The following is a 25,406-nucleotide window of genomic DNA, read 5'->3' as shown; positions in this document are numbered from 1 at the left end:
AGGAGCTAGAAAAAGAACAACAAAGGGTAAATATAGCAGAAGGAGGGGGAAAATAAAGACTAAAGCAGAATAAATAATATATAAAATAAAAATTTTAAAAAGAACAAACCAATTCGCCTAAGATCTGAATCTTTGCCAAGTATTAATAGAACTTATAAACCTCTAGCCAGACTTATCAAAAAGACAATGGAAATGACCCAAATAACTAAAATCACAAATAACAGAGGAAAAATAACAGCCAACACCACAGAAATACAAATAATTGTAAGAGAATATTATGAAAACCTGTATGTCAAAAATTAGACAATCTGGAAGAAATAGATAAGTCCCTAAATTACTAAAACTGAAACAGGAGAAAGAGAAAACTTGAACACATAACCATCAAAGAAATTAAATTGGTAAAAAACAAAACAAAACAAAATGAACAAAAAACTAACAAACAAAAGTCCAGGGCCAGATGGCTTTGTGGGTGAATTATAACAAACACTTATTTTTTTAAGGTGTATTTATTCATTTTTAGAGAGATGGAGAGCAGGGGGACAGGCAGAGGGAAAGAATCCCAGGCAGACTCCATGCTCAACACAGAGCTCTATGTGGGACTCAATCTCAGGACCCTGAGATCATGAGCCAAAATCAAGAGCTGGACACTTAACTGCAACACTCAGGTGCTCCTCTACCAAACATTTAAAGAAGACTTAATACCTATTATTCTTATATTAATGCAAAAAATAGAAACAGAAAGAAAACTTTCAAATACTTTCTATGAAGCCAGAATTACCCTGATATCAAAACTAGATAAAGACTCCATTATAAAAGGTATGTACAGGCCAATATCCCTGGTGAACACAGATGCAAAAATACTCAATAAAATACTAGGAAACCAAATCCAACAATCCATTAAAATAATTCACCATGATCAAAAAGGATTTGCACCTGAATTGGAAGAGTGCTCCAATATTCCCAAATCAATCAGTGTGATACATCATATCAATAAGACAAAGGATAACAATCATATGATCATTTATCCAGACACAGAAAAAGCATTTGAAAAAGTAGAACATCCACTCATGATAAAAAAAAAATAACAGGTTTAGATGGAATATACCTCAACATAATAAAGGCCATTTAGTTAAAAAAAAAATAGCTAATATCGTCCTATATTGGGAAAAACTGAGAGCTATTCCTCTATGGTCAGGAACAAGACAAGGATGTCCACTCCAACCACTTTTATTCAACATATTAATGAAGTCCTAACCACATAAATCATACAAGAAAAAGGAATAAAAAACACCCAGTTTGGCAAGGAAGAATCCAAACTTTCTGCATTTGCAAATAACATGATATTCTATATAGAAAACCCAAAAGACTGCACCAAAAAACTTCTAGAACTGATATATGGATTCAGTAAAGTTGCAGGATACATAATCAATGTATAGAAGCCTGTTGTATTCCTATACACCAAAAATGAAGTAGAAGAAGGAGAAAATAAGGAATCAATACCATTTAAAATTACACCAAAACAATAAGATGTGTAGGAATAAACTTCTTGTGATAAGCGCTAGGATGTAGGTGATGAATCACTAGATTCTGCTCCTAAAGCTAATATGTACAATATGTTGGCTAAACTAGAGTTTAAATAAAAACTTGAAACAAAGAAAAATATAGAAAGATAATAAAATAAACAAAGTAAAAAAATAAACAAAAAGAATAAACTTATCCAAAGAGATGAAAGACCTGTACTCGAAAACTATAAAACAATTTCTTTTGAAATTAAAGATGACAAAAAGAAATAAAAAGACATCCCATGCTCATGGATTGGAAGAACAAATACTGTTAAAATTCTATACTACCCAAAAGAATCTTCACATTTAATGCAAACACTATCATAATGCCAGCAGTATTTTTCAGGAGCCAGAACAAACAATCCTAATTTTTTTAGAGTTTTTGTATATTTTTTGACAGATAGTAATAAAGCACAAGGAGGAGGAATAGTAGAGGGAGAGGGAGAAGTAGGTTTCCTGCCAAGCAGGGAGCCTGATGCAGAGCTCAATCCCAGGACTCTGGGATCATGACCTGAGCCAAAGGCAGATGCTTAACCATCTGAGCCACCCAGGTGCCCCAACAATCCTGAATTTGTTATTGAAACACGAAGAATTCCCACAACCAAAGCAACCTTGGAAAAGCAAAGCAAAGCTGGAGACATCACAAGTCAAGACTTCAAATTATATTACAAACCTTTAGTGATCAAAACAGTTTGGTACTTGCACAAAAATAGACACATATATCAATAGAACAGAATAAAAAACTCAATGAAGGAACCCACAACTCTATGGTAGATTAATCTTTGACAAAGCAGGAAAGACTATCCAAGGAGGGGGGACTGTTCAGCAAGTGGTGCTGGGAAAACTGAACAAAAACATACAAAAGAATGACACTCTACCAATTTCTTACACCATGTACAAAAATATACTCAAAATGGATTAAAAATATAAATATGAGACAGGAAACTATACCAATTCTAGAAGAGAGCACAGGTAATAACCACTTTGACATCAGACATAGCAACATCTTTTTAGATATGTCTCCTGAGGCAAGGGAAATAAAAGCAGAAATAAACTGTTGGAGGTACATCAAAATAAAAGTTTCTGTACAGCAAAGGAAACAATCAATAAAACTTAAAAACAACCTAGGAAATGGGAAAAGATATTTGCAAACTACATGTGTGATAAAGGGTTAGTATCCAAAATACATAAAGAACTAATCATACTAAACACCCAAAAGACAAATAATCCAGTTAAAATATGAGCAGGAGGCATGAAAAATAATTTTTTTTCAAAGAAGACATACAGATGGCTTAGAGACACATGAGATGTTCAACATCACTCATCATAAGAGAAATACACATCAAAACCACAATGACTTACCACCTCATACCTGTCAGAATGTCTGAAATTAACAACACAAGAAGCAACGGGTGTTGGAGAGAATATAAAGAAAGGGGGCACCTGGGCAGCTCAGTGGGTTAAAGCCTCTGCCTTCGGCTCAGGTTATGATCCCAGGGTCCTAGGATCAAGCCCCACATTGGGCTCTCTGCTCAGCAGGGAGCCTGATTCCTCCTCTCTCTCTGCCTGCCTCTCTGCCTACTTGTGATCTCTGTCTGTAATATAAATAAAATCTTAAAAAAAAAGGAATATAAAGAAAGGACAACCCTTTTGCACTATTGGTGGGAAAACAAACTGGTGCAACCACTGTGGAAAATAGTGTTGAGGTTCCTCAAAAATTTAAAAATAGAACTACTCTACAATTCATCAACTTCACTAGTAAAGATTTATCCATAGACTACAAAAACACCAATTCAAAGGGATACATGCACCCTGATGTTTATAGGAGCATTATCTGCAATAGCCAATTCTAGAAATAGCAGTGTCCATCAGCTGATGAAAGGATAAAGCACACACACACACAGAGGAATATTATTCAGTCATGAAGAATTAAATCTTGCCATTTAAAATAACATGATGACATGAATGGAACTAGAGAGTATATGTTCAGTGAAATAAGTCAGAGAATGCCAAATACCATATACTTTCACTAATGTGTGGAATTTGAGAAACATGCCAAATGAATAAAAGGGCAAAAGAGAGAGAGAGGCAAGCCAAGAAATAAGACTCTTAACTATAGAGAACTAAAATATACAGAAAAAAAATTCTGGATTGAGGAAGTTATTGTAATACACTAACTATTTATACAAGAACACAGAACTACAGAACCAAGATAAGAGAAGCTTACTAACCCAAGCTTCAGGATTGCAAAGAGGGAATAGTTGAACTGGCAGCATAAATATTAAGAAAACTGATAATCACCTTAAGCCTTTCTGAGTTGGAGAAACTCATGCAGTAATGCCTAATAAATGGCTAGTCTATCATTATATGAACTTTCATTCACTTTTTTTTACTTTTAAAAAGACTGTATTTTTTTTATTTATTTGAGAGAGAGAGCGAATATGAGCAGTGGGGAGAGGCAGAAGGACAGGGAGAAGCTGATGCAGGGCTCCATCCCAGGACCCTGAGATCAGGACCAGCTCACTGGAGGCAGAAACTTAACCAACTGAGCTACCCAGGAGACCCCTTTTGTTCACTTTTAAACTCTAGACAACACCATATATAGAAAGACGCTAGTAGAGAAGATAGGACTAGAAAGGTCACTGCAGAAAGCAATTAGAGATAATAATAATCAAAAGTTTGATAATGGATTTGTGATGCCAGCAAATTCAAGACCAGAAACAAAATGACTTGTGAGGGTTGCAATCTGCAACTCATGGTTGCATTCAAATACCAAAAAGCTTGATGGCATCCTTGGATATTTTGGGTGGCATCAGGATTAGAAATTTATATATAAATTTTAGAAACTGAAGGGTAACCTCTCCTTTTCAGGTGAGGAAACTGAAACCCTGTGAGGGTTAAGTGATCTTCTCAGTTTATTAAATTAGCTACAGGAAAGTGAAAGCAAGAACCTTCTCCGGACTCTCAATCTTTTGTTCTTTATACATTAATCAATTAATAAAAGAGTTGAAGTTAGCCAAAAGCCATCTATTTATTCCAGATGGTTTCATTTCTTTAATTTATACTAATTATACTTCAGTGTTTCTAGTAATAGTGTTTAATCTACACTGGAGTGGGGACAGGGAGAAGTCAATGTTATATGGTGGAAAAAGCACTGAACTAGAATTGGGAAGACCTGTTTTAGTTCCAGATATTTGTATAAACTAGCACTGTGAGCCTAGGGTAATTGTTTAACCTCCCTAGATCTCACTTACCAAATTGCAGACCAAGGGATTTGAACTAAACAGTGTCTGTGATGGCTAATTTTATTGTCAACTTGACTGGGCCATGAGATACCCAGATATTAGGTCAAACTTTATTCTGTGATGGTGTTTTAGGGTGAGATTAACGTTTGAATCAGTAGACTGAGTAGACTGCTCTCCTTAGTGCAGAGGGCTTTATCCAATTAGTTTAAGGCCTGGATAAAACAAAGGGGAGGACCCTCCCGGGATAGGATTCTTTCTGCCTGACATATTTAAGTTGGAATATCAGGGTATTTTCCTGACTTTAAACCAAGACTGGAACTATAGCATCAGCTTCCCTAGGTTTCCTGCTTAATAACTGCATGCAAATCTTAGAGCTTATCAACATCCATAACCATGTGAGCCAATTTTTTACACTGTTTATCTCTCCCCCTCCTCTCCACCTCTTCCTCTTTCTCTCATCATATATATTGAGGTGGAAAGGGGGATAAACACACATGTGCGCATGTGCGTGCGCACGCACACACACACACACACACACACATCCTGTTGGTTCTATTTCTATCAAAAACTAGGACTACAACAGTAGCTAAAGGCCTTTCCATCATTTAAAACCATCTTCCTGTAAACATGTTCTTAGAGAAATAACCACTGATGTCCTCTGTTCACTGATATTCTCTTCTATTTCCAACTAAAGTGAACTTTGATATCCAAGAAAAGACAAATTTAAAAATCATCTTCCTCAAGAATCAGTGTGGCAAGCAATTCATTTTTGAAAAACGGAGACATTGAGGTCAAAGAGAAAGCTGGATAAAAATTCTGAATTGAGTCCACACTAGAAACTCTGCAAGTATAGATAGCCAAATGCTTTTGGTATTTTTGCATATATCCATATCTTTTGCAATTGTTATATGTCCTCTTTCCCTTTAAATTGCAAACATTTCAATGCCAAGCACTTCATCCTTTATTTCTTAGATATGCTTTCTCCTTCCTTTAGTGTTACTGCTTAGTTCAGGGCCTTGTCCTCATTGGGTGCTTAGTGCTGACGGAGAAAGGATTCAGAGTCATCGTTAAGAACCTAGAGTATATTATGCTAAGTGAAATATCATTCAGAGAAAAACAAATACCATATGATTTCTCTCATATGTGGAATTTATGAAAAAAAAAGATGTATATGGGGAAATTTAAAAAATGATAGGCAAACCATAAAACAACCTATTAATGATAGAGAACAAACTGAGGGTTGATGGAAGGAGTTGGGTGGATTTGAGGGGGTGGGCTAAATCAATGGTGGGTATTAAGGAGGGCACTTATGTGAACATTGGGTGTTATTCATAGGTGATGAATCACTGAATTGTACTCCCAAAATCAATATTACATTGCATTTTGACTAGAATTTAAATAAAAACTTGAAACAAAAATAAATAAAAATTAAAAGAAAAATAAGCAAAGGAACACAATGAATTAGGAAATCCACAGAGTCTCAAGGTAAGCAATTTGAGGTCTGAAATAAGACATAAACCCATTATAGTCAATGAATACCAGAGAAAATACTGAAGTGTAGTGAGAAGGGTATTCTTTCAAAACATCTCTGCTGCTGATTCTTTCTCTTTTTTAACATTTCCTAAATGTGTTGGTCAACCATGTTTGGTTGCAGGTGCCAGGATTCCTACTTGAAAAGCCCTGAGCAGAAAGTTTATTGGTTCATTCAACTAGAAATCTAGGAGTGTAATTCACATCTATTACAACTGCATCACAGACTCAAACAATATTAGGACTCTTGAGATCTACTCTCTGCTTCTAGCTTCGTGCCAGAATATCTGGCCATTCTCACAGACCAGCTCTTCTAAATAGTAGGGAATGTGGATAGCAGTAATTCAGGGCTCACATACTCAAAGTTTGCAGTCTGAGAAATAAAGAAGCCACACAACCAGCACCACTGAGAAATATCTCTGGGAAAGACACTGATTGACTTAGAATAATTTTCATCCCTTGTTTACTTATTGTGGTCAATAACCAGGAGAATTGGGCATTATTACTGGTGTAGCCTAGTCTATATGAGGAAATCATCTTGTTTCAGTAGGACTCAGCTTTCTTACTTGTCAAATGAGAGAGTAGAATTTGACAAAGGGAATTCTGCCAGTTGCATCATCATCAAATGATGTCCACTTTACTTCAGAATGTGGCACACTTGAAAATTTAAGCAGCAAAAAAAGTCATATGAAGTAGTTTTATTTTCTAATTGTATAATGAACTCCATTGGCTTAATTTTAGTTGTATTTGTGTTTTTTAAGTGTGTGCCATCCTGTGTAATCTTCTGGGTCTTGTTCTTTGCACTGAACATACATTTATATTCCTGATGTTGGGTTTTTAGTTGTTTCTAGACTTTTGTTTTTCTTATTGTGACTGTTTTATCTTACTTTCTTTTTTACACCACTCCCCTCTCAATTACAAATAGTTGATTATTAATAAGCCTGTGATTTGCAAGAAATATTGGGTGTCATATATATGGGAGTGTTATTGCTGAGTGATGAGATACAGGAATATTCAATTTTACAAGATAATGCCAAACTGTTTTCCGAAGTGGCCATATCAACTTACATTCTCACCAGCAACATTATCGAGATCCTATAGGGCTATATCCTCTGGTATTGTAAAAATTCTCAACATTTTTTTCCATTCAAATGAGTATAATATTTCTTTGAGGTCATTATATTGTCATTATTATATTTTATCATATAGTATTATGTTATTAATAAGGTAAAGTCTTTCTGTATATGTTTACCAGCCATATCCATTTTTATTATCCTTTGTGACATGACTTAATGTCTTTTTACCTATTTTCATGTTTATGTTTTTTGTCCTTTCCCTATTGATTTATAGGATTGTTGAGATCAACCTGTTGACAATTATATGTGTTGCAAATGCCTTCTCTTCATTTGTGTGTTGTCTTTTTACTACATTTCACTACTTTTATTTTAAAGAAAATAAGTTCCTAATATAGTCAAAATGATTAATGTTTTATGGTTAGAACTTTTTATATTTTGATTAAGAAAATTTTCACTTTTCTTAAGGTGATAGTCATGTAAAGTTAAAAAAAAGTGCTAAAGTTTTCTTTATACATCAAAGCACTGAATTCACCTGGAGTTGTATTATATATAATTTGAAGTAGGGATTTAATTTTATTTTTTGCGTATGGAAAACCACTATTTTTATAGCTTTATTTATTGGATAGCTCATCTTTTCATCACTGATCTGCCCTGATATTACTAAGAAATACCAAAGTTTCCATTATGTATGTTATACTGAGTATTTAACCACCTTCCCTTTGACAATTTGGAAACATTGTTTCAAACATATAAAACCTGGATTCACTTTCTATAGATTAGGCATTTACAAAAGAAGGGAACTTTTCATCAGTTTATGTGAAAAATAAAATTATGTGTACATAATTCCTACCCTACGATTTATCAGACAAATAAGGTAACATGTGAGGGAAGTAATTGAAACTGAATTTACTTTGTGCTGCTAACCATAGTCAGCTTATGAGGTATTTGGAAGAAGCCAAAGAGAAAAAGGCATTTAATTTCCTTGGATGTTATCAGATGGCTAGGTCATGAAACTTGCTAAATAATTTCGCTGAGAATGGATTTTTTTAAAAGATTTTATTTATTTATTTGACAGAGAGAGAGCATAAGCAGGGAGAGAGGGAGGCAGAGAAAGAGGAGGAAGCAGTCTCCCTATCGAACAGAGAGCCTGATACGGGGCTCAGTCCCAGGACTCTGAGATCATGACCTGAGCCAAAGGCAGCGGCTTAACTCACTGAGCCACCCAGGTGCCCCAAGGATTTTTTTTTTTTTTTGAATGAAAGACCTCTGAGGAACTAAGCTTTTTGGACACCTATGGTTCATAATATTGTACTTTCCTACTGATACGTCAAGATATCTGACTACAGTGAACTTGAAACTTCAGGAAAAAAGCAAAAGCACTGTTGATACATTCAAAGGTGTGTAGGTATTTAAACTTAAAAAGGTTATGATTTTGGCAGATATCTGCAGATTACATGAATTTCATATTGTTGAATGATACTAAACTCATTTTTTTAATGCAGAACTATTTGTGGAAAGAAAGTTATAATATCTGAAGAGAGAAGTTTTTTTTTTAAGATTTTATCTATTTATTTTACAGAGAGCGATCACAAGTAGGCAGAGAGGCAGGCAGAGACAGAGGGGGGAGCAGGCTCCCCGCTGACCAGAGAGCCCAATGTGGGCCTCGATCCTGGGACCCTGAGATCATGACCTGAGCCAAATGCAGGGGCTTAACCCACTGAGCCACCCAGGTGCCCCAATAGAGAAGTTTTAATGAGTACAAATCAGTGCTTCAAATTTCTTATAGCTAAAAAAAATAAAGTTAAGAGACAGCAGAAGCAGCATCTGTACCCCAATGTTTATAGCAGCAATGGCCACGGTCGCCAAACTGTGGAAAGAACCAAGATGCCCTTCAACGGACGAATAGATAAGGAAGATGTGGTCCATATACACTATGGAGTATGATGCCTCCATCAGAAAGGATGAATACCCAACTTTTGTAGCAACATGGATGGGACTGGAAGAGATTATGCTAAGTGAAAAAAGTCAAGCAGAGAAAGTCAATTATCATATGGTTTCACTTATTTGTGGAGCATAACAAATATCATGGAGGACATGGGGAGATAGAGAGTAGAAGGGAGTTGGGGGAAATTGGAAGTGGAGGTGAATCATGAGAGACTATGGACTCTGAAAAACAGTCTGAGGGGTTTGAATTGGCGGGGGTGTGGGAGGTTGGGGTACCAGGTGGTGGGTATTATAGAGGGCATGGATTGCATAGAGTACTGGGTGTGGTGCCAAAATAATGAATACTGTTATGCTGAAAATAAATGAATAAAAAAGAGATAGCAGAAACGTGTGTATAGTATGTATTTGCAATACATGGTATATAATGTGTTCATCTTTCAATATGCTAAAGTTACCTTTAAATCCATAAGAAAAAGATGAAAAAATATCAATAGAAAATTGCAAAAATGACATGAAAAGGCAATTTACAAAGAAGAAATACAAATGGTAAACATTATCACAAAAATATATTTAATCTCACTACTAATAAATTTAAAAATTTGAACATAAAGTGCCATTTTCCTCAGTCATAATAACTAAAATTTAAAAGGTTGAAAGAGAGTGGAGGCAAGATGGTGGAGAAAGAGGAGACTGTGTTTCAACCAATCCCCTGAATTTAGTTGGATATATACCAAACCATTCTGAATACACACAAAATCATTCTGAAATGTACGAACATATATCTGGATCTCTACAAGCAGAAAAACACTGCCTGTCCCATGGTAGGAAGGGTGGAGCTGTGAATCTTTGGGGAAACATTAGAAAATAAACAAAAGAGGGAGGGAGCCTCTGTAAGCTGGTGCCTGGAAAGTGATATAATACCAGAGTGCAAAAGCATCCTATGTGGGGATCAGGCAAAAACTCGCAGAGTGATAATGACCAGGATAAGGCTTTAGAGCAGTGCTCAGGTAGGATCTAGGAGCTGTAGGTGCATGCATGCATGTATGTGCAAACCAGGGGACAGCTCACAGTTTTAGAAGCACAAAGAGCAGAGGAAGGTCTGGGCCCTGGGGTTGATCTCAGAGAGTTGCTGTGGGCATGCATCACCATGGGGGTCTGCAGTTTTCAGAGGCACAGACAGAAATGGAAAGTGTGCATCCTGGAGGGCTCAGTGAAGAGCAGACTGCAATTTCTCTGCTCTGGGACAGAGGTATGTGTGTGGCCATTTTTGCTCTGACCCTTGGAAAAGGTGCAGCAATCCACCAGAGAACAAAAGTTGGTTTCCACTGAACCCATCCTCCAGACAGGGGGCAGGACAACCCTGACCAAACAGGGTTTCCCAAGAAACAGTGCAGCAGGCCCCTCTCACAGAAGACAAGCTGGAAGAAAAAGAGGACTTCAATGCTAGAGTCCCCATAAAATCGGTGCACCTTGCTTGGGTTGTTTTTATAATTTTGAACTCTGTATATTCTCTCAACTGCCCCTCAATAGAATGACTAGGAGGAGAAACTCCCAAAAAAGGAAAAAAAAAGAGACCATGGCCTCTGCCACACACCTAATGGATATCGATATAAGCAAGATGTCAGAGATAGACTTCAGGTTAGCAATTATGAAGTTGATATCTAGGCTTGAGGAAAACATTAGTGACAATACAGAATCTCTAAGGCCAGAAATGGATCTAATCAGGCTGAATTTAAAAATGCTATAAAAGCTGAGGAAGAAGAATGAATTAGTGATCTGGAAGATAAAGTGATAGAAAGGAAGGAAGTTGAAGAGGATGGGGATAGACAGAAGTCCATGAGAACAGACAGAGAGATCACTGACGCCAGGAAATGTTGCAATGTCAGAATTATTGGGATCCCTGGGGAGTGGAGAGAGAGAAAGGACTAGAAGGTATATTTGGGCAAATTGTAGCTGAGAATGTCCTAATCTGGGGAAGGAAACAAGCATTCATGTCCAAGAGGTAGAGAGGACCCTTCCCAAGGTCAATGAGAAACAGACAAATGCCCAAGCATACAATAGTAAAACTTGCAAATCTTAGAGCCAAGGAAGCTATCCTAAGAGCAGCTAGGGGCAAGAGATTTATTACATACAGAGCTAGGAACATCAGAATAACATAAGACCTAGCCAATGAGACCTGGCAAGCCAGAAAGGGCTGGCAAGACATACTCAGCATATTAAATGAGAAGAACATTCAGCCAAGAATACTTTATCCAGCAAAGCTAGATACTTTATCATACAAATGGCCAGACAAGGATTTTCCAGGACCAACAGAAACTAAAAGAATATATAACCACCAAGCCAGCCCTGTTAGAAATATTAAGGGGGACTCTAAAAGAAGAAAGACCTTAAGAGTAATATAGATCATAAATTTACAGAGACAATCTAAAGAAATAGGGACTTTACAGACAATATGATGGCACTAAAATCATATCGTTCAATAGCCACTATCAGTGTGAATGGCTTAATTGCTCCCATTAAATGACACAGGGTTGCAGATTGGATAAAAAGACAGAACCCATTCATAGGCTGTCTAAAAGAGACCCATTTTGAACCTAAATATGCCTCTAGATTGAAAATGAAGGGATGGAGAACCATTTATCATGACAATGGACCTCAAAAGAAAGCTGTGGTAACAATTCTCATATCAGACAAATTAGATTTTAATCTAAAAACTGTAGTAAAAGATATGGAGAGACACTATATCATACTTAAAGCATCTATCCAACAAGAAGATACAACACTTGTAAATGTCTATGCCTCCAATGTGGGAGGAACGAAATACATAAGCTTACTGTTAACCAAAATAAATATTCATATTGATAATAATACTTTAATAGTAGGAGACCTCGACACTCCACTCTCAGAAATAGAAAGCTCTTCTACCTGAAGTTCAACAAAGAAACAAAAGCTTTGAATAAAGCATTGGATCAGGTGGACTTCATAGATATATACAGAACATTCCACCCTAAAACGACAGAGCACTTACTTTTCTTGAATGCACAGAAGGTTCTCCAGAATAGACCACATACTGGGTTACAAATCAGGTCTCAATCAATACCAAAAGACTGAGATTATTCCCTGTATATTTTCAGACCACAGTGCTTTGAAACTGGAACTCAATCACAAGAAAAAAATTGGAAGAAATTCAAACACTTAGAATTTAAAGAGCATCCTGATAAAGAATGTTTGGGTCAACCAGGAAATTAAAGAAGAACTTAGGCAGTTCATGGAAACTAATGAGAACAAAAAAACCACATTTGTCCAAAGTCTATGCGATACTGCAAAGGCAGTGTTAAGGGGGGAATACACAGCCATCCAAGACTCACTCCAAAAAGTAGAAAAATCCCAAATGCACAAGTTAACTGAACACCTAAAGGAGCAAGAGAAAGAACAGTAAATAAAACCTAAACTGAGTAGGAGAAGAGAAATGTTAGAGCAGAAATCAATGAAATAGAAACCACAAAAACAGTAGAACAGATCAATGAAAATAGAAGCTGATTCTTTGAAAGAATTAAGAAGATGGATAAATGTCTGTCCAGCCTTATATGAGAGAGAGAGAGAGAGAGAGAGAGAGAGAACCCAAATCAATAAAATCATGAATGAAAGGGGAAAGATCATGATTAGCACCAAGGAAATAGAAACAATTATTAGAAATTATTACCAGCAATATATTCCAAGAAATTATGCAACCTGAAAGAAATAGATGCCTTCATGGAAACTTATAAACTACCAAGGCTGAAACAGGAAGAAATAGACAATCTGAATAGACCAATAGTCAGTAATGAAATTGAAGCAGTAATCAAAAACCTCCCCCAAAAATAGTCCAGTGCCACATGGCTTCTTAGGAGAATTCTACAAAATACTGAAAAAGGAATAATACCTATTCATCTGAAACTGTTTAAAAAATAGAAACATAAGGGCAACTTCTAAACTTGTTCTATAAGGCTAGCATTACCCTGATCTCAAAACAAGGCAAACACCCCATGAAAGGAGAATTACAGACCAATATATCTGATGAACATGGATGCCAAAATACTCAAGATCCTATCCAATAGTCTCCAACAGTACATTATAAGGATTATCCATCATGACCAAGTGGGTCTATTCCTGAGAGCAAGGGTGGTTCAACATTTGCAAATCAATCAATGTGATATGGCACATTAATAATAATAATAATAATAATAATAATAAAGACAAGAACCATATGAGCCTCTCAGTAGATGTAGAGAGAGCATTTGGCAAAGTACAGCATCTTTTCCTGATTAAAACTCTTCAGAGTGTAGGGATAGAGGGAACATACCTCAATATCGTAATAGAAAGCTATGAAAAGCCCATAGTGAATATCATTCTCAATGGGGAAAAACTGAGAGCTTTTCCCTTAAGGTCAGGAACATGACAGGGATGCCCACTCCCACTGCTATTGTTCAACATAATACTAGGAGTCCTGGCCTCAGCAATCAGACAACGAAAGGAAATAAAAGGCATTTAAACTGGCAGGGAAGAACTAAAACTCTCTTTCTTCACAGATGACATGATACTTTATATGGAAAACCTAAAAGATTCCACCCCCAAATTAAGAGAACTCATAGATCTATTCAGCAATGTAGCAGGATACAGAATAATACACAGAAATAAGTTGCTTTTCTATACACAAACAATGTCACAGAAGAAAGAGAAATGAAGGAATCTATTCCATTTATAATAGCAGCAAAAACCATATGATACCTAGGAATAAACCTAACCAAAGAGGGAAAGAATATATACCCTAGAAACTACAGAACACTTATGAAAGAAATTGAAGAACACAGGAAAATATGGAAAAACATTTCATGCTCATGGATTGGAAGAATAAACATTTTAAAAACATGCTGTGTAGATCAATCTAAACTTTCAGTGCCATTCCTATTAAAATACTATTGGCATTTTTCAAAGGTTGGAAAAAATAATTCTAAAATTTGCATGGAACCAGAAAAGACCCCAAATTGCCAAGGGAATATTGAAGAAGACAAACAAAGCTGGGGGTATAACGTTGCCTGATTTCAAGCTATATTACAAAGCTGTGATCACCAAGGCAGCATGGTATGGGCACAAAAACAAACACATAGATCATGAGAACAGAATAGAGTCTCCAGAAATGGACCCTCAACTCTATGGTCAACTAGTCTTTGACAAATCAGGAAAGAATGTCCAATGGAAAAAAGACAGTCCCTTCAATAAATGGTGCTGGGAAAATTGGACAGCTATTTACAGAAGAATAAAACTTGACCATTCTCTCACACCATACACAAAGATAAACTCAAAATGGATGAAAAACCTAATGTGGTACAGGACTCTATCAAAATCCAAGAGGGTAATGTAGACAGTAACATTTTTAACTTTGGTGACAGCAACTTCTTTCAGGACACATTTCCAAAGGCAAGTGAAAGAAAAACAAAAATGAACTTTTTGGGACTTCATCAAGATAAAATCTTCTGCACAGCAAAGAATACAGTTAACAAAACTAAGAGGCAACCCATGGAATGGGAGGAGGTATTTGCAAATGGCATTGCAGGTAAAGGGCTGGTATCCAACATCTATAAAGAACTTCTCAAACTCAACACTCAAGAACAAATAATGAATTCAAGAAAATAGGCAGAAGTCCTGAATGGACCTTTCCCCAAAGAAGACATACAGATGGCTAACAGACACATGAGAAAACATTCAACATAATTAGCTATCAGAGAAATTCAAATCAAAACCACATTGAGATACTACATTACACCAGTTAGAATGGCAAAAATTAACAAGGCAGGAAACAACAAATGTTGGTGAGGATGTGGAGAAAGAGGAACCTCTTAGAGTGCTGGTGAGAATGCAAGCTAGTACAGCTACTTTGGAAACAGTATGGAGGTTCCTCAAAAAGTTAAAAATAGAATTACCCTGCAACCCTGCAATTGCACTACTACATATTTATTCCAAAGATACAGATGCAGTGAAAAGAATGAGCACATGCACCCCAATGTTTATAGCAGCAATGTCCACAGTAGCCAAACTGTGGAAGGAGCTGAGATGCCCTTCAACAGATGAATGGATAAAGAAGATGTGGTTTATATATACAATGGAATATTACTCACCCATCAGAAAAGATTGAATACCCACTATTTCATCAACATGGATGGGACTAGAGGGGATTATTCTAAGTGAAATTAGTCAAACAGAGAAAGACAATTATCATATGGTTTCACTCATATTTAGAACATAAGGAATAGCATGGAGGACAATAGGGGAAAGAAGGGAAAACTGAAGGGAGTGAATCAGAGAGGAAGATGAAACATGAGAGACTATGGATCTGGGAAATAAACTGAGGGTTTCAGAGGGGAGGGTGATCAGGGGAGGTGGTAGCTGGGTGATGGGTATTAAGATGGCACATGTTGTAATGAGTACTGGGTATTATACACAATTAATGAATCACTGAATACTACATCAAAAACTAATGATGTACTGTATGGTGGCTAGCTTAATAAAAAATAAAAGGCTAAAAAAATCTAGTGTAGCTGAGAGTATGGAGAATTAACATTTTTGAATCATTGGTAGGAGTGAAAATTGGTATAAACTTTAAATCAGGCAGTTTGGGAAATATTTACAATGCGCATACACTCTGACCAGATAATCCTTTTGGGGGGCATTTATCAAATCCTTGGGTCTTTTGCATTATTATGCATCTCCTTGATAGTGAGACCCTGTCATTTATCCTGGACTATCTTTCCAAGAATGTTTATATAGTGGAAAACATAAATAATGTCTCCCTCCAATGCAGAGACAGTATTTTTTAAATTTTATTTTACAATTTTAAAATATAGAGATAGTATCTTATTCTAGAACAAAGAACTGACATGACTATTGCCCAGTGTAAAAGATGCAGTTTCCTTAATCTCAGGGTTTCTCTCCTGTAATACAAGCCACTGTGTGTAAAGGCATTATCAGGCTCCCTTTTGAGTCACTGTAAAAACTGGGGCTTGGGGTATTGGCCAGAAAAAAAACATGCTGATACTTTGGCTTCTGTTAAAGTTGTGAGTATTAAATTGTCCTCTGTCTCTAACCCAGGAGACTCATATCTTTTACTAACTTCCATGAAACTGTAGCATGCTAATATTTTTGCTTTGCAAATAAAGTAAAATCTCAGATCCTTCATCTTTATTGATGGGCATTATTTTGAGGATTTTATACTGATATGATACTAGCACAAGAACACAAAGATATTTACACAAATGGGTTCATGATAGTCGTATTTATACAGGTGAAAAATGAAAACAATCTAAATATTCATGGATAGAAAACTCATTAAATCATTACATACTATGAGTGGAATGCTTTAAAGCCCCTCCCCCCAAAATGAATATATAACCCTGTGCTTAATGAATGTGAATGATACCCATGACAAGAGTATGGAATCATGTTATTGAACACTAGTATAGTTCCATTTTTATTAGTAAACACTTTTCTCTCTCTCTGTCTCTTTCATTCTTTCTCTTTTACATACAACCATACATTTTTGGGTAAATGTACATCACTATGTCAGCAGTGGTTAACTCTGAATAATGGGATTTGAAATAATTTTACTTTTTCCTACTCATCTATATGTTCTTGTTCTTCTAAAATGATCATGTGTTATCTGGGTATTAAAAAAATAAATGATTCTCAGGATGCCTGGGTGGCTCAGTTGGTTAAGCAGCTGCCTTTGGCTCAGGTCATGATCCCAGTGTCCTGGGATCGAGTCCCACATCGGGCTCCTTGCTCAGTAGGGAGCCTGATTCTCCCTCTGCCTCTGCCTTTCATTCTGTCTGCCTGTGCTCGCTCTTCCCCCCTCTCTGATAAATAAATAAAATCTTAAAAAAATAAATGATTCGTGTTAAATAAATTCTGCAGTTGTCTTTGGAATTCATATCTCAGGAAGTTTTTGAATTCTCATGCATATGACACATTAGTGAAATTCATTTCAAAGAGGATCTTGTATACCCACTATATTGACATAACTTCCTTCAAATTTTAGAGAGAATTAATTTCACAAATAGTTCTAAAATTTATGGCTATGTGGCCAGACTTGCCTGTGTTTGGGTTTATCTGGCTCAATAAAAGCATATTTTCTCTTATCTAACTTCTGATATTACTACTAAGGCTATTAGCGACTGCATAACTTACAAATTTGTTGAATCACTAAGTTATATAACTGAAATTATGAAATGTGTGTGTTGATTACACTCACAAACATTAAAAAAAAGACTATCAGAAAAAAATATAAATTAAAAAAGACTCTCAGAAATGGAAAGCTGGGGTTACTACTAAAAGTAAATTCATATTTGGTTCCAGAATAGGGATAATAAGTAAATAAATTCTCCTTTGGTTCCAGAATAAGTCCTCTGGTAATAGCCCTGTTCTCATTGATTTGTAACTGTGCACTTTGTATGAACATAGTTTTTTCACATAATTTTGGACAGATTGTTTTATCATTTATGCTAAAACTCATGTTTTAAAGTATGGAACTGCTAAAATTTGTACTTTAAAATATATAAGACTATACTTCATTATGAACAATAAATATATATATGAATATATCTTCCATTTTCCTGAATTAAAATTCCTGAACTTAACAAATTAATAGATTATATAAATATGATATTATGGTATTTCCAAAATTCTTTATAATCTTCTATTTAAATTCCAGTGAGTTAACATACAATATATTAGTTTCAGGTGTACATTATAGCGATTGAACACTTCCGTACATCACCCAGTGCTCATCACAACAAGGTTGCTCCTTATCCCCATCACTTATTTCACCCACTACCCCACCAGCCTGCCTTCTGGTAACCATCAGTTTGTTCTCTATACCTAAGAGACTGTTTGTTGGTTTCTCTCTCTCTTTTTGGCCCTTTGCTGTTTTATTTCTTAAATTCCACATATGAGTGAAAGCATATAGTATTTTTCTTTCTCTGACATATATTGTTTAGTATAATACTCTCTAGCTCCATCCATGTCATTGCAAATGGCAAGATTTCATTTTTTAAAGGGGGTGAGCAATATTCTATTGAATATATGCACTACATCTTCTTTATCCATTCATCAGTTGATGGACACTTGAGGTCTTTCCATAATTTGGCTAATGTAGATAATGGTGTTGGTTGTTATTTTTCCTATCTCATTTGTGATTTTGTTTATTTAGGTTCTTTTCCTTTCCTTGATAAGTTTAGCTAGAGGTTTATAAATTTTAATCGTTTTTTTTTCAATACACCGGCTTCTGGTTTCATTGATGTGTTCTATTGTGTGTGTGTGTGTTTTCTTTTTTATTTTTTCCACTTATTTCTGCTTTAATATTTATTATTATCCTTCCTCCTTCTGAGTTTAGGCTTCATTTCTGTTTTTATTCTAGCTCTTTTAGGTATAAGATTCAGTTGTTTATTTGAGATTTTTCTTGCTTATTGAGGTAGACCTGTATTGCTATATACTTCCGTCTTAAGACCACATTTACTGCATCCCAGAGGTTTTTGGACCATTGTGTTTACATTGTCATTTGTTTCCATGTGTTTTTTTTAATTCCTTATTTGATTTCCTGGTTGGCCTATTCATTGATTAGCAGCATGTTGCTTAACCTCCATGTATTTGTGGTTCTTCCAAATTTTTCCTTGTCATTGACTTCTACTTTTATAGAGTTATGGCCAGAAAAGATGCATAGTATGATCTTAACCTTGTGTATTTGTTGCCTGTTTTGTGGCCTAATATGCAATGTATTTTGGAGAATGTTCTATGTGCACTTGAATGTGTATTATGCTTGTTTTTCTTTAGGATGGAATATTCTGAATATATCTGCTGAGTCCATGTGGTCCAGTGTGTCATTCAAAGCCATCATTCCTTTCTTGATTTTATGTTTAGATAATCTGTCCACTTATTTAAGTGGTATGTTTAAGTCCTCTTCTATTATTACTTTATATCAATGAGTTCCTTTATGTTTGTTAGTAATTATTTTATATATTTGGGTGCTCACATATTGGGGACATAAATATTTACCATTGTTTTGTCTTCTTGTTGGGTTGTTCCCTTTATTATTATATAATGCCCTTCTTTGTCTCTTGTCAGTCTTTGTTTTTGCTTTTGTTTTTGTTTTTATTTTCTCTAATCCCAAATGGCCAATTTTATTTATTTATTTTATTTAAATTCAATTAATTAACATATAGTGTATTATGAGTTTCAGAGGTAGAGTTCAGTGATTCATCAATTGTATATAACACCCAGTGCTCATTATATCAAGTGACCTCCTTAATGCCAACCACTCTGCTCTCCCATCTCTCCAAACCTCTCTCCTCCAGCAACCCTCAGTTTGTTTCCCATGATTAAGAGTCTCTTATAGTTTGGCTTCCTCTATGATTATGTCTTGTTTTATTTTTCCCTAACTTAATATATGCTCCTCTGTTTTATTTCTTAAATTCCTCATATAAGTGAAATCATGTTAACTGCCTTTCTCTGCTTGACTTATTTCACTTAACATAATACCCTCTAGTTCCAACCATGTTGTTGCAAAAGGCAAGATTTCTTTCTTTTAGATGGCTGAATAATATACTATTCAAGATATATAATGTCTGGAGTAAATATTATTTATATATATTTAGATGTTTAGATATTTAGATCCATTCTTCTTCATCCATTCATCTGTTTATGGACTTCTAGGCTTTCTCTATAGTTTGGATCTTGTGGACATAGCTGCTATAAACATTGGCCTGCAGGTGCCCCTTTGGATCGCTACATTTGTATCTTTCAGGTATATACCTAGTAGTGTAATTGCTGGGTCATAGCATAACTCTGTTTTTAACTTTTTTTTTTTTGATACTTTAATTTGTTTTATTTTTTATGAACATAGATTTTTATCCCCAGTGGTACAGGTCTGTGAATCGCCAAGTTTACACACTTCAGAGTACTCACCATAGCACATACCCTCCCCAATGTCCATAACCCCACCTGCCTCTCCCGACCCCACTCCCCCCAGCAACCCTCAGTTTGTTTTGTGAGATTAAGAGTCACCTATGGTTTGTCTCCCTCCCAATCCCATCTTGTTTCATTGATTCTTCTCCTACCCACTTAAGCCCCCATGTTGCATCACCACTTCCTCATATCAGGGAGATCATATATGATAGTTGTCTTTCTCAGCTTGACTTTTTTCGCTAAGCATGATACGCTCTAGTTCCATCCATGTTGTCACAAATGGCAAGATTTCATTTATTTTGATGGCTCCATAGTATTCCATTGTGTATATATACCACCTCTTCTTGACCCATTCATCTGTTGATGGGCATCTATGTTCTTTCCATAGTTTGGCTATAGTAAACATTGCTGCTATAATATTCGGGTGCATGTGCCCCTTTGGATCACTACGTTTATATCTTCAGGGTAAATACCCAGTAGTGCAATTGCTGGGTCATAGGGCAGTTCTATTTTCAACATTTTGAGGAACCTCCATGCTGTTTTCCAGAGTGGTTGCAGCAGCTTGCATTCCCACCAACAGTGTAGGAGGGTTCCCCTTTCTCCGCATCCTCGCCAGCATCTGTCATTTCCTGACTTGTTATTTTTAGCCATTCTGACTAGTGTGAGGTGATATCTCATTGTGGTTTTGATTTGTATTTCCCTGATGCCGAGTGATGTGGAGCACTTTTTCATGTGTCTGATGGCCATCTGGAGGTCTTCTTTGCAGAAATGTCTGTTCATACCTTCTGCCCATTTCTTGATTGGATTATTTGTTCTTTGGGTGTTCAGTTTGATAAGTTCTTTGTAGATTTTGGACACCAACCCTTTATCTGATATGTCCTTTGCAAATATCTTCTCCCATTCTGTCAGTTGTCTTTTTTTTTTTTTTTTACTGTTTCCTTTGCTGTGCAAAAGCTTTTGATCTTGAAGAAATCTCAATAGTTCATTTTTGTCCTTGCTTCCCTTGCCTTTGCCGATGTTCCTAGGAAGTTGTTGCTGCGGCTGAGGTCGAAGAGGTTGCTGCCTGTGTTCTCCTCAAGGATTTTGATGGATTCCTTTCTCACAATCGAGGTCCTTTATCCATTTTGAGCCTATTTTTGTGTGTGGTGTAGGGAAATGGTCCAATTTCATTTTTCTGCATGTGGATGTCCAATTTTCCCAACACCATTTGTTGAAGAGACTGTCATTTTTCCATTGGACATTATTTCCTGCTTTGTCGAAGATTAGTTGACTGTAGAGTTGAGGGTCTATTTCTGGGCTCTCTATTCTCTTCCATTGATCTATGTTTCTGTTTTTGTGCCAGTACCATGCTGTCTTGATGATGACAACATTGTAATAGGACTTGAAGTCTGGAATTGTGATGCCACCAGCTTTGGCTTTCTTTTTCAATAATCCTTTGGCTATTCGAGGTCTTTTCTGGTTCCATCTAAATTTTAGGATTATTTGTTCCATTTTTTTGAAAAAATGGATGGTATTTTGATAGGAATTGCATTAAATGTGTAGATTGCTTTATGTAGCATGGACATTTTCACAATATTTTTTCTTCCAATCCAGAAGCATGGAACATTTTTGCATTTCTTTGTGTCTTCCTCAGTTTCTTTCATGAGTACTTTATAGTTTTCCGAGTATAGATTCTTAGCCTCTTTGGTTAGGTTTATTCCTAGGCATATTATGGTTTTGGGTGCAATTGTAAATGGGATTGACTCCTTAATTTCTCTTTCTTCTGTCTTATTGTTGGTGTAGAGAAATACAACTGATTTCTGTGCATTGATTTTATATCCTGACACTTTACTGAATTCCTATACAAGTTCTAGCAGTTTTGGAGTGGAGTCTTTTGGGTTTTCCACATATAGTATCATATCATCTGCAAAGAGTGAGAGTTTCACTTCTTCTTTGCTGATTTGGATGCCTTTAATTTTCTTTTGTTGTCTGATTGCTGAGGCTAGGACTTCTAGTACTATGTTGAATAACAGTGGTGATAATGGACATCCCTGCCATGTTCCTGACCTTAGCAGAAAAGCTTTCAGTTTTTCTCCATTGAGAATGATATTTGCGGTGGGTTTTTCATAGATGGCCTTGATCATATTGAGGTATGTGCCCTCTCTTCCTACACTATGATGAATTTTGGTCAGGAAGGGATGCTGTACTTTATCAAATGCTTTTTCAGCATGTATTGAGAGTATCATATGGTTCTTTTTCTTTCTTTTATTAGTGTGTTGTATCACAGTGATTGATTTTCAGATGTTGAACCAACCTTGCCGCCCTGGAATAAATCCCACTTGGTCATGGTGAATAATCCTTTTAATGTAGTGTTGGATCCTCTTGGCTAGTATTTGGGTGAGAATTTTCACATCTGTGTTCATCAAGCATATTGGTCTGTTGTTCTCTTTTTTGATGGGATCCTTGTCTGGTTTTGGGATCAAGGTGATGCTGGCCTCATAAAATGAGTTTGGAAGTTTTCCTTCCATTTCTATTTTTTGGAACAGTTTCAGGAAAATAGGAATTAATTCTTCTTCAAATATTTGGTAGAATTCCCCTGGGAAGCCATCTGGCCCTGGGCTTTTGTTTGGAGGTTTTTGATGACTGTTTCAATCTTCTTACTGGCTATGGGTCTGTTCTGGATTTCTATGTCTTCCTGGTTCAGTTATGGTAATTTATAGGTCTCTAAGAATGCATCCATTTCTTCCAGATTGTCAAATTTGTTGGCATAGAGTTGCTCTTAGTATGTTCTTATAATTGTCTGTATTTCTTTGGTGTTAGATGTGATCTCTCCTTTCTCATTCATGACTTTATTTATTTGGGTCCTTTCTCTTTTCTTTTTGATAAGTCTATCCAGGGGTTTATCAATCTTATTAATTCTTTCAAAGAACCAGCTCCTAGTTTCATTGATTTGCTCTATTGTTTTTTGGTTTCTATTTCATTGATTTCTGCTCAGATCTTTATGATTTCTCTTCTCCTGCTGGGTTTAGGGTTTCTTTCTTGTTCTTTCTCCAGCTTCTTTAGGTGTAGGGTTAGGTTGTGTACTTGAGACCTTTCTTGTTTCTTGAGAATGGCTTGTACTGCTATATATTTTCCTCTCAGGACTGCCTTTGCTGTGTCGCACAGATTTTGAACCGTTGTGTTTTCATTATCATTTGTTTCCATGAATTTTTTTTAAATTCTTCTTTAATTTCCTGGTTGACCCATTCATTCTTTAAAAGGATGCTGTTTAGTCTCCATGTATTTGGGTTCTTTCCAAACTTCCTCTTTTGGTTTAGATCTAGCTTCAGAGCATTGTGGTTTGAAATGCAGGGAATGATCCCAATTTTTGATACCGATTGAGTCCTGATTTAGGACCGAGGATGTGATCTATTCTGGAGAATGTTCCACGTGCACTAGAGAAGAATGTGTATTCTGTTGCTTTGGGATGAAATGCTCTGAATATATCTGTGATGTCCATCTGGTCCAGTGTGTCGTTTAAGGCTTTTATTTTCTTGTTGATATCTTGCTTGTTTTTTTTTTTTTAATTTTTTTTTTAATATTTTATTTATTTGTCAGAGAGAGGGAGAGAGAGCAAGCACAGGCAGACAGAATGGCAGGCAGAGGCAGAGGGAGAAGCAGGCTCCTTGCCGAGCAAGGAGCCCGATGTGGGACTCGATCCCAGGACGCTGGGATCATGACCTGAGCCGAAGGCAGCTGCTCAACCAACTGAGCCACCCAGGATATCTTGCTTGGATGATCTGTCCATTTCAGTGAGGGGGAGTGTTAAATTCCCCTACTATGATTGTATTATTGTTGATGTGTTTCTTTGATTTTGTTATTAATTGGTTTTTTAGTAGGCTGCTACCATGTTAGGGGCATAGATATTTCAAATTGTTAGATCTTCTAGTTGGAGAGATCCTTTGAGTATGATATAGTGTCCTTCCTCATTTCTCATTATAGTCTTTGGCTTAAAATATAATTGATCTGACATAAGGATTGCCACCCCTTATTTCTTCTGATGTCCATTAGCATGATACATTCTTTTCCACACCCCCCCACTTTAAATCTGGAGGTGTCTTCAGGCTTAAAATGAGTTTTTTGTAGGCAACATATAGATGGGTTTTTTTTTTTAACCCATTCTGATTCCCTGTGTCTTTTGTTTGGGGTATTTATCCCATTATCATTCAGCGTAACTATTGAGAAATATGAATTTAGTGCCATTGTATGCCTGTAAGATGACTGTTACTGTATATTGTCTCTGTTCCTTTCTGATCTACCACTTGTAGGCTCTCTCTTTGGTTAGAGGACCCCTTTCAGTATTTCCAGTAGAGCTGGCTTGGTGCTTCCAAATTCTTTCAGTTTTTGTTTGTTCTGGAAGCTTTTGATCTCTCCTTCTATTTTCAATGATAGCCTAGCAGGGTATAGTATTCTTGGCTGCATGTTTTTCTCATTTAGTACTCTGAATATATCATGACAGCTCTTCTGGCCTGCCAGGTCTCTGTGGATAAGTCTGCTGGAAATCAATATTTTTACCATTGTATGTTACAGACTTCTTTTCCCTGGCTCCTTTAAGGATTTTTTCTTTGTCACTAAGACTTGTAAATTTTATTATTAGGTGTTGGCGTGTGGACATATTCTTGTTGATTTTGAGGGGGGTTCTCTGCACCTCCTGGATTTTGATGCTTTTTCCCTTTGCCATATTATGGAAATTCTCTCCAATAATTCTCTCCAATATGCCATCTGTTCCCCTATCTCTTTCTTCTTCTTCTGGAATCCCAATTATTCTAAAATGAGTTTTTTGTAGGCAACATATAGATGGGCTTATGGTGTCACTTATTTCTAGAATTCTCCCCTTGTGATCCAGTAGCTGTTTGTCCCTCTTTTGCTTAGCTTCTTTATTCTCTGTCATTTGGTCTTCTATATTGCTAATTCTTTCTTCTGCCTCATTTATCCTAGCAGTGAGTGCCTCCATTTTTTACTGCACCTCATTAATAGCTTTTTTTAAATTTCAACTTGGTTAGATTTTAGTTCTTTTATTTCTCCAGAGAGGGCTTTTA

The sequence above is a fragment of the Mustela putorius genome, unplaced genomic scaffold (assembly GCF_011764305.1).
Source record: "Mustela putorius furo isolate JIRA1106 unplaced genomic scaffold, ASM1176430v1.1 tig00000842_pilon_pilon_pilon, whole genome shotgun sequence".
Lineage (NCBI taxonomy): Eukaryota > Metazoa > Chordata > Mammalia > Carnivora > Mustelidae > Mustela > Mustela putorius.
This window is presented reverse-complemented; position numbering follows the sequence as displayed.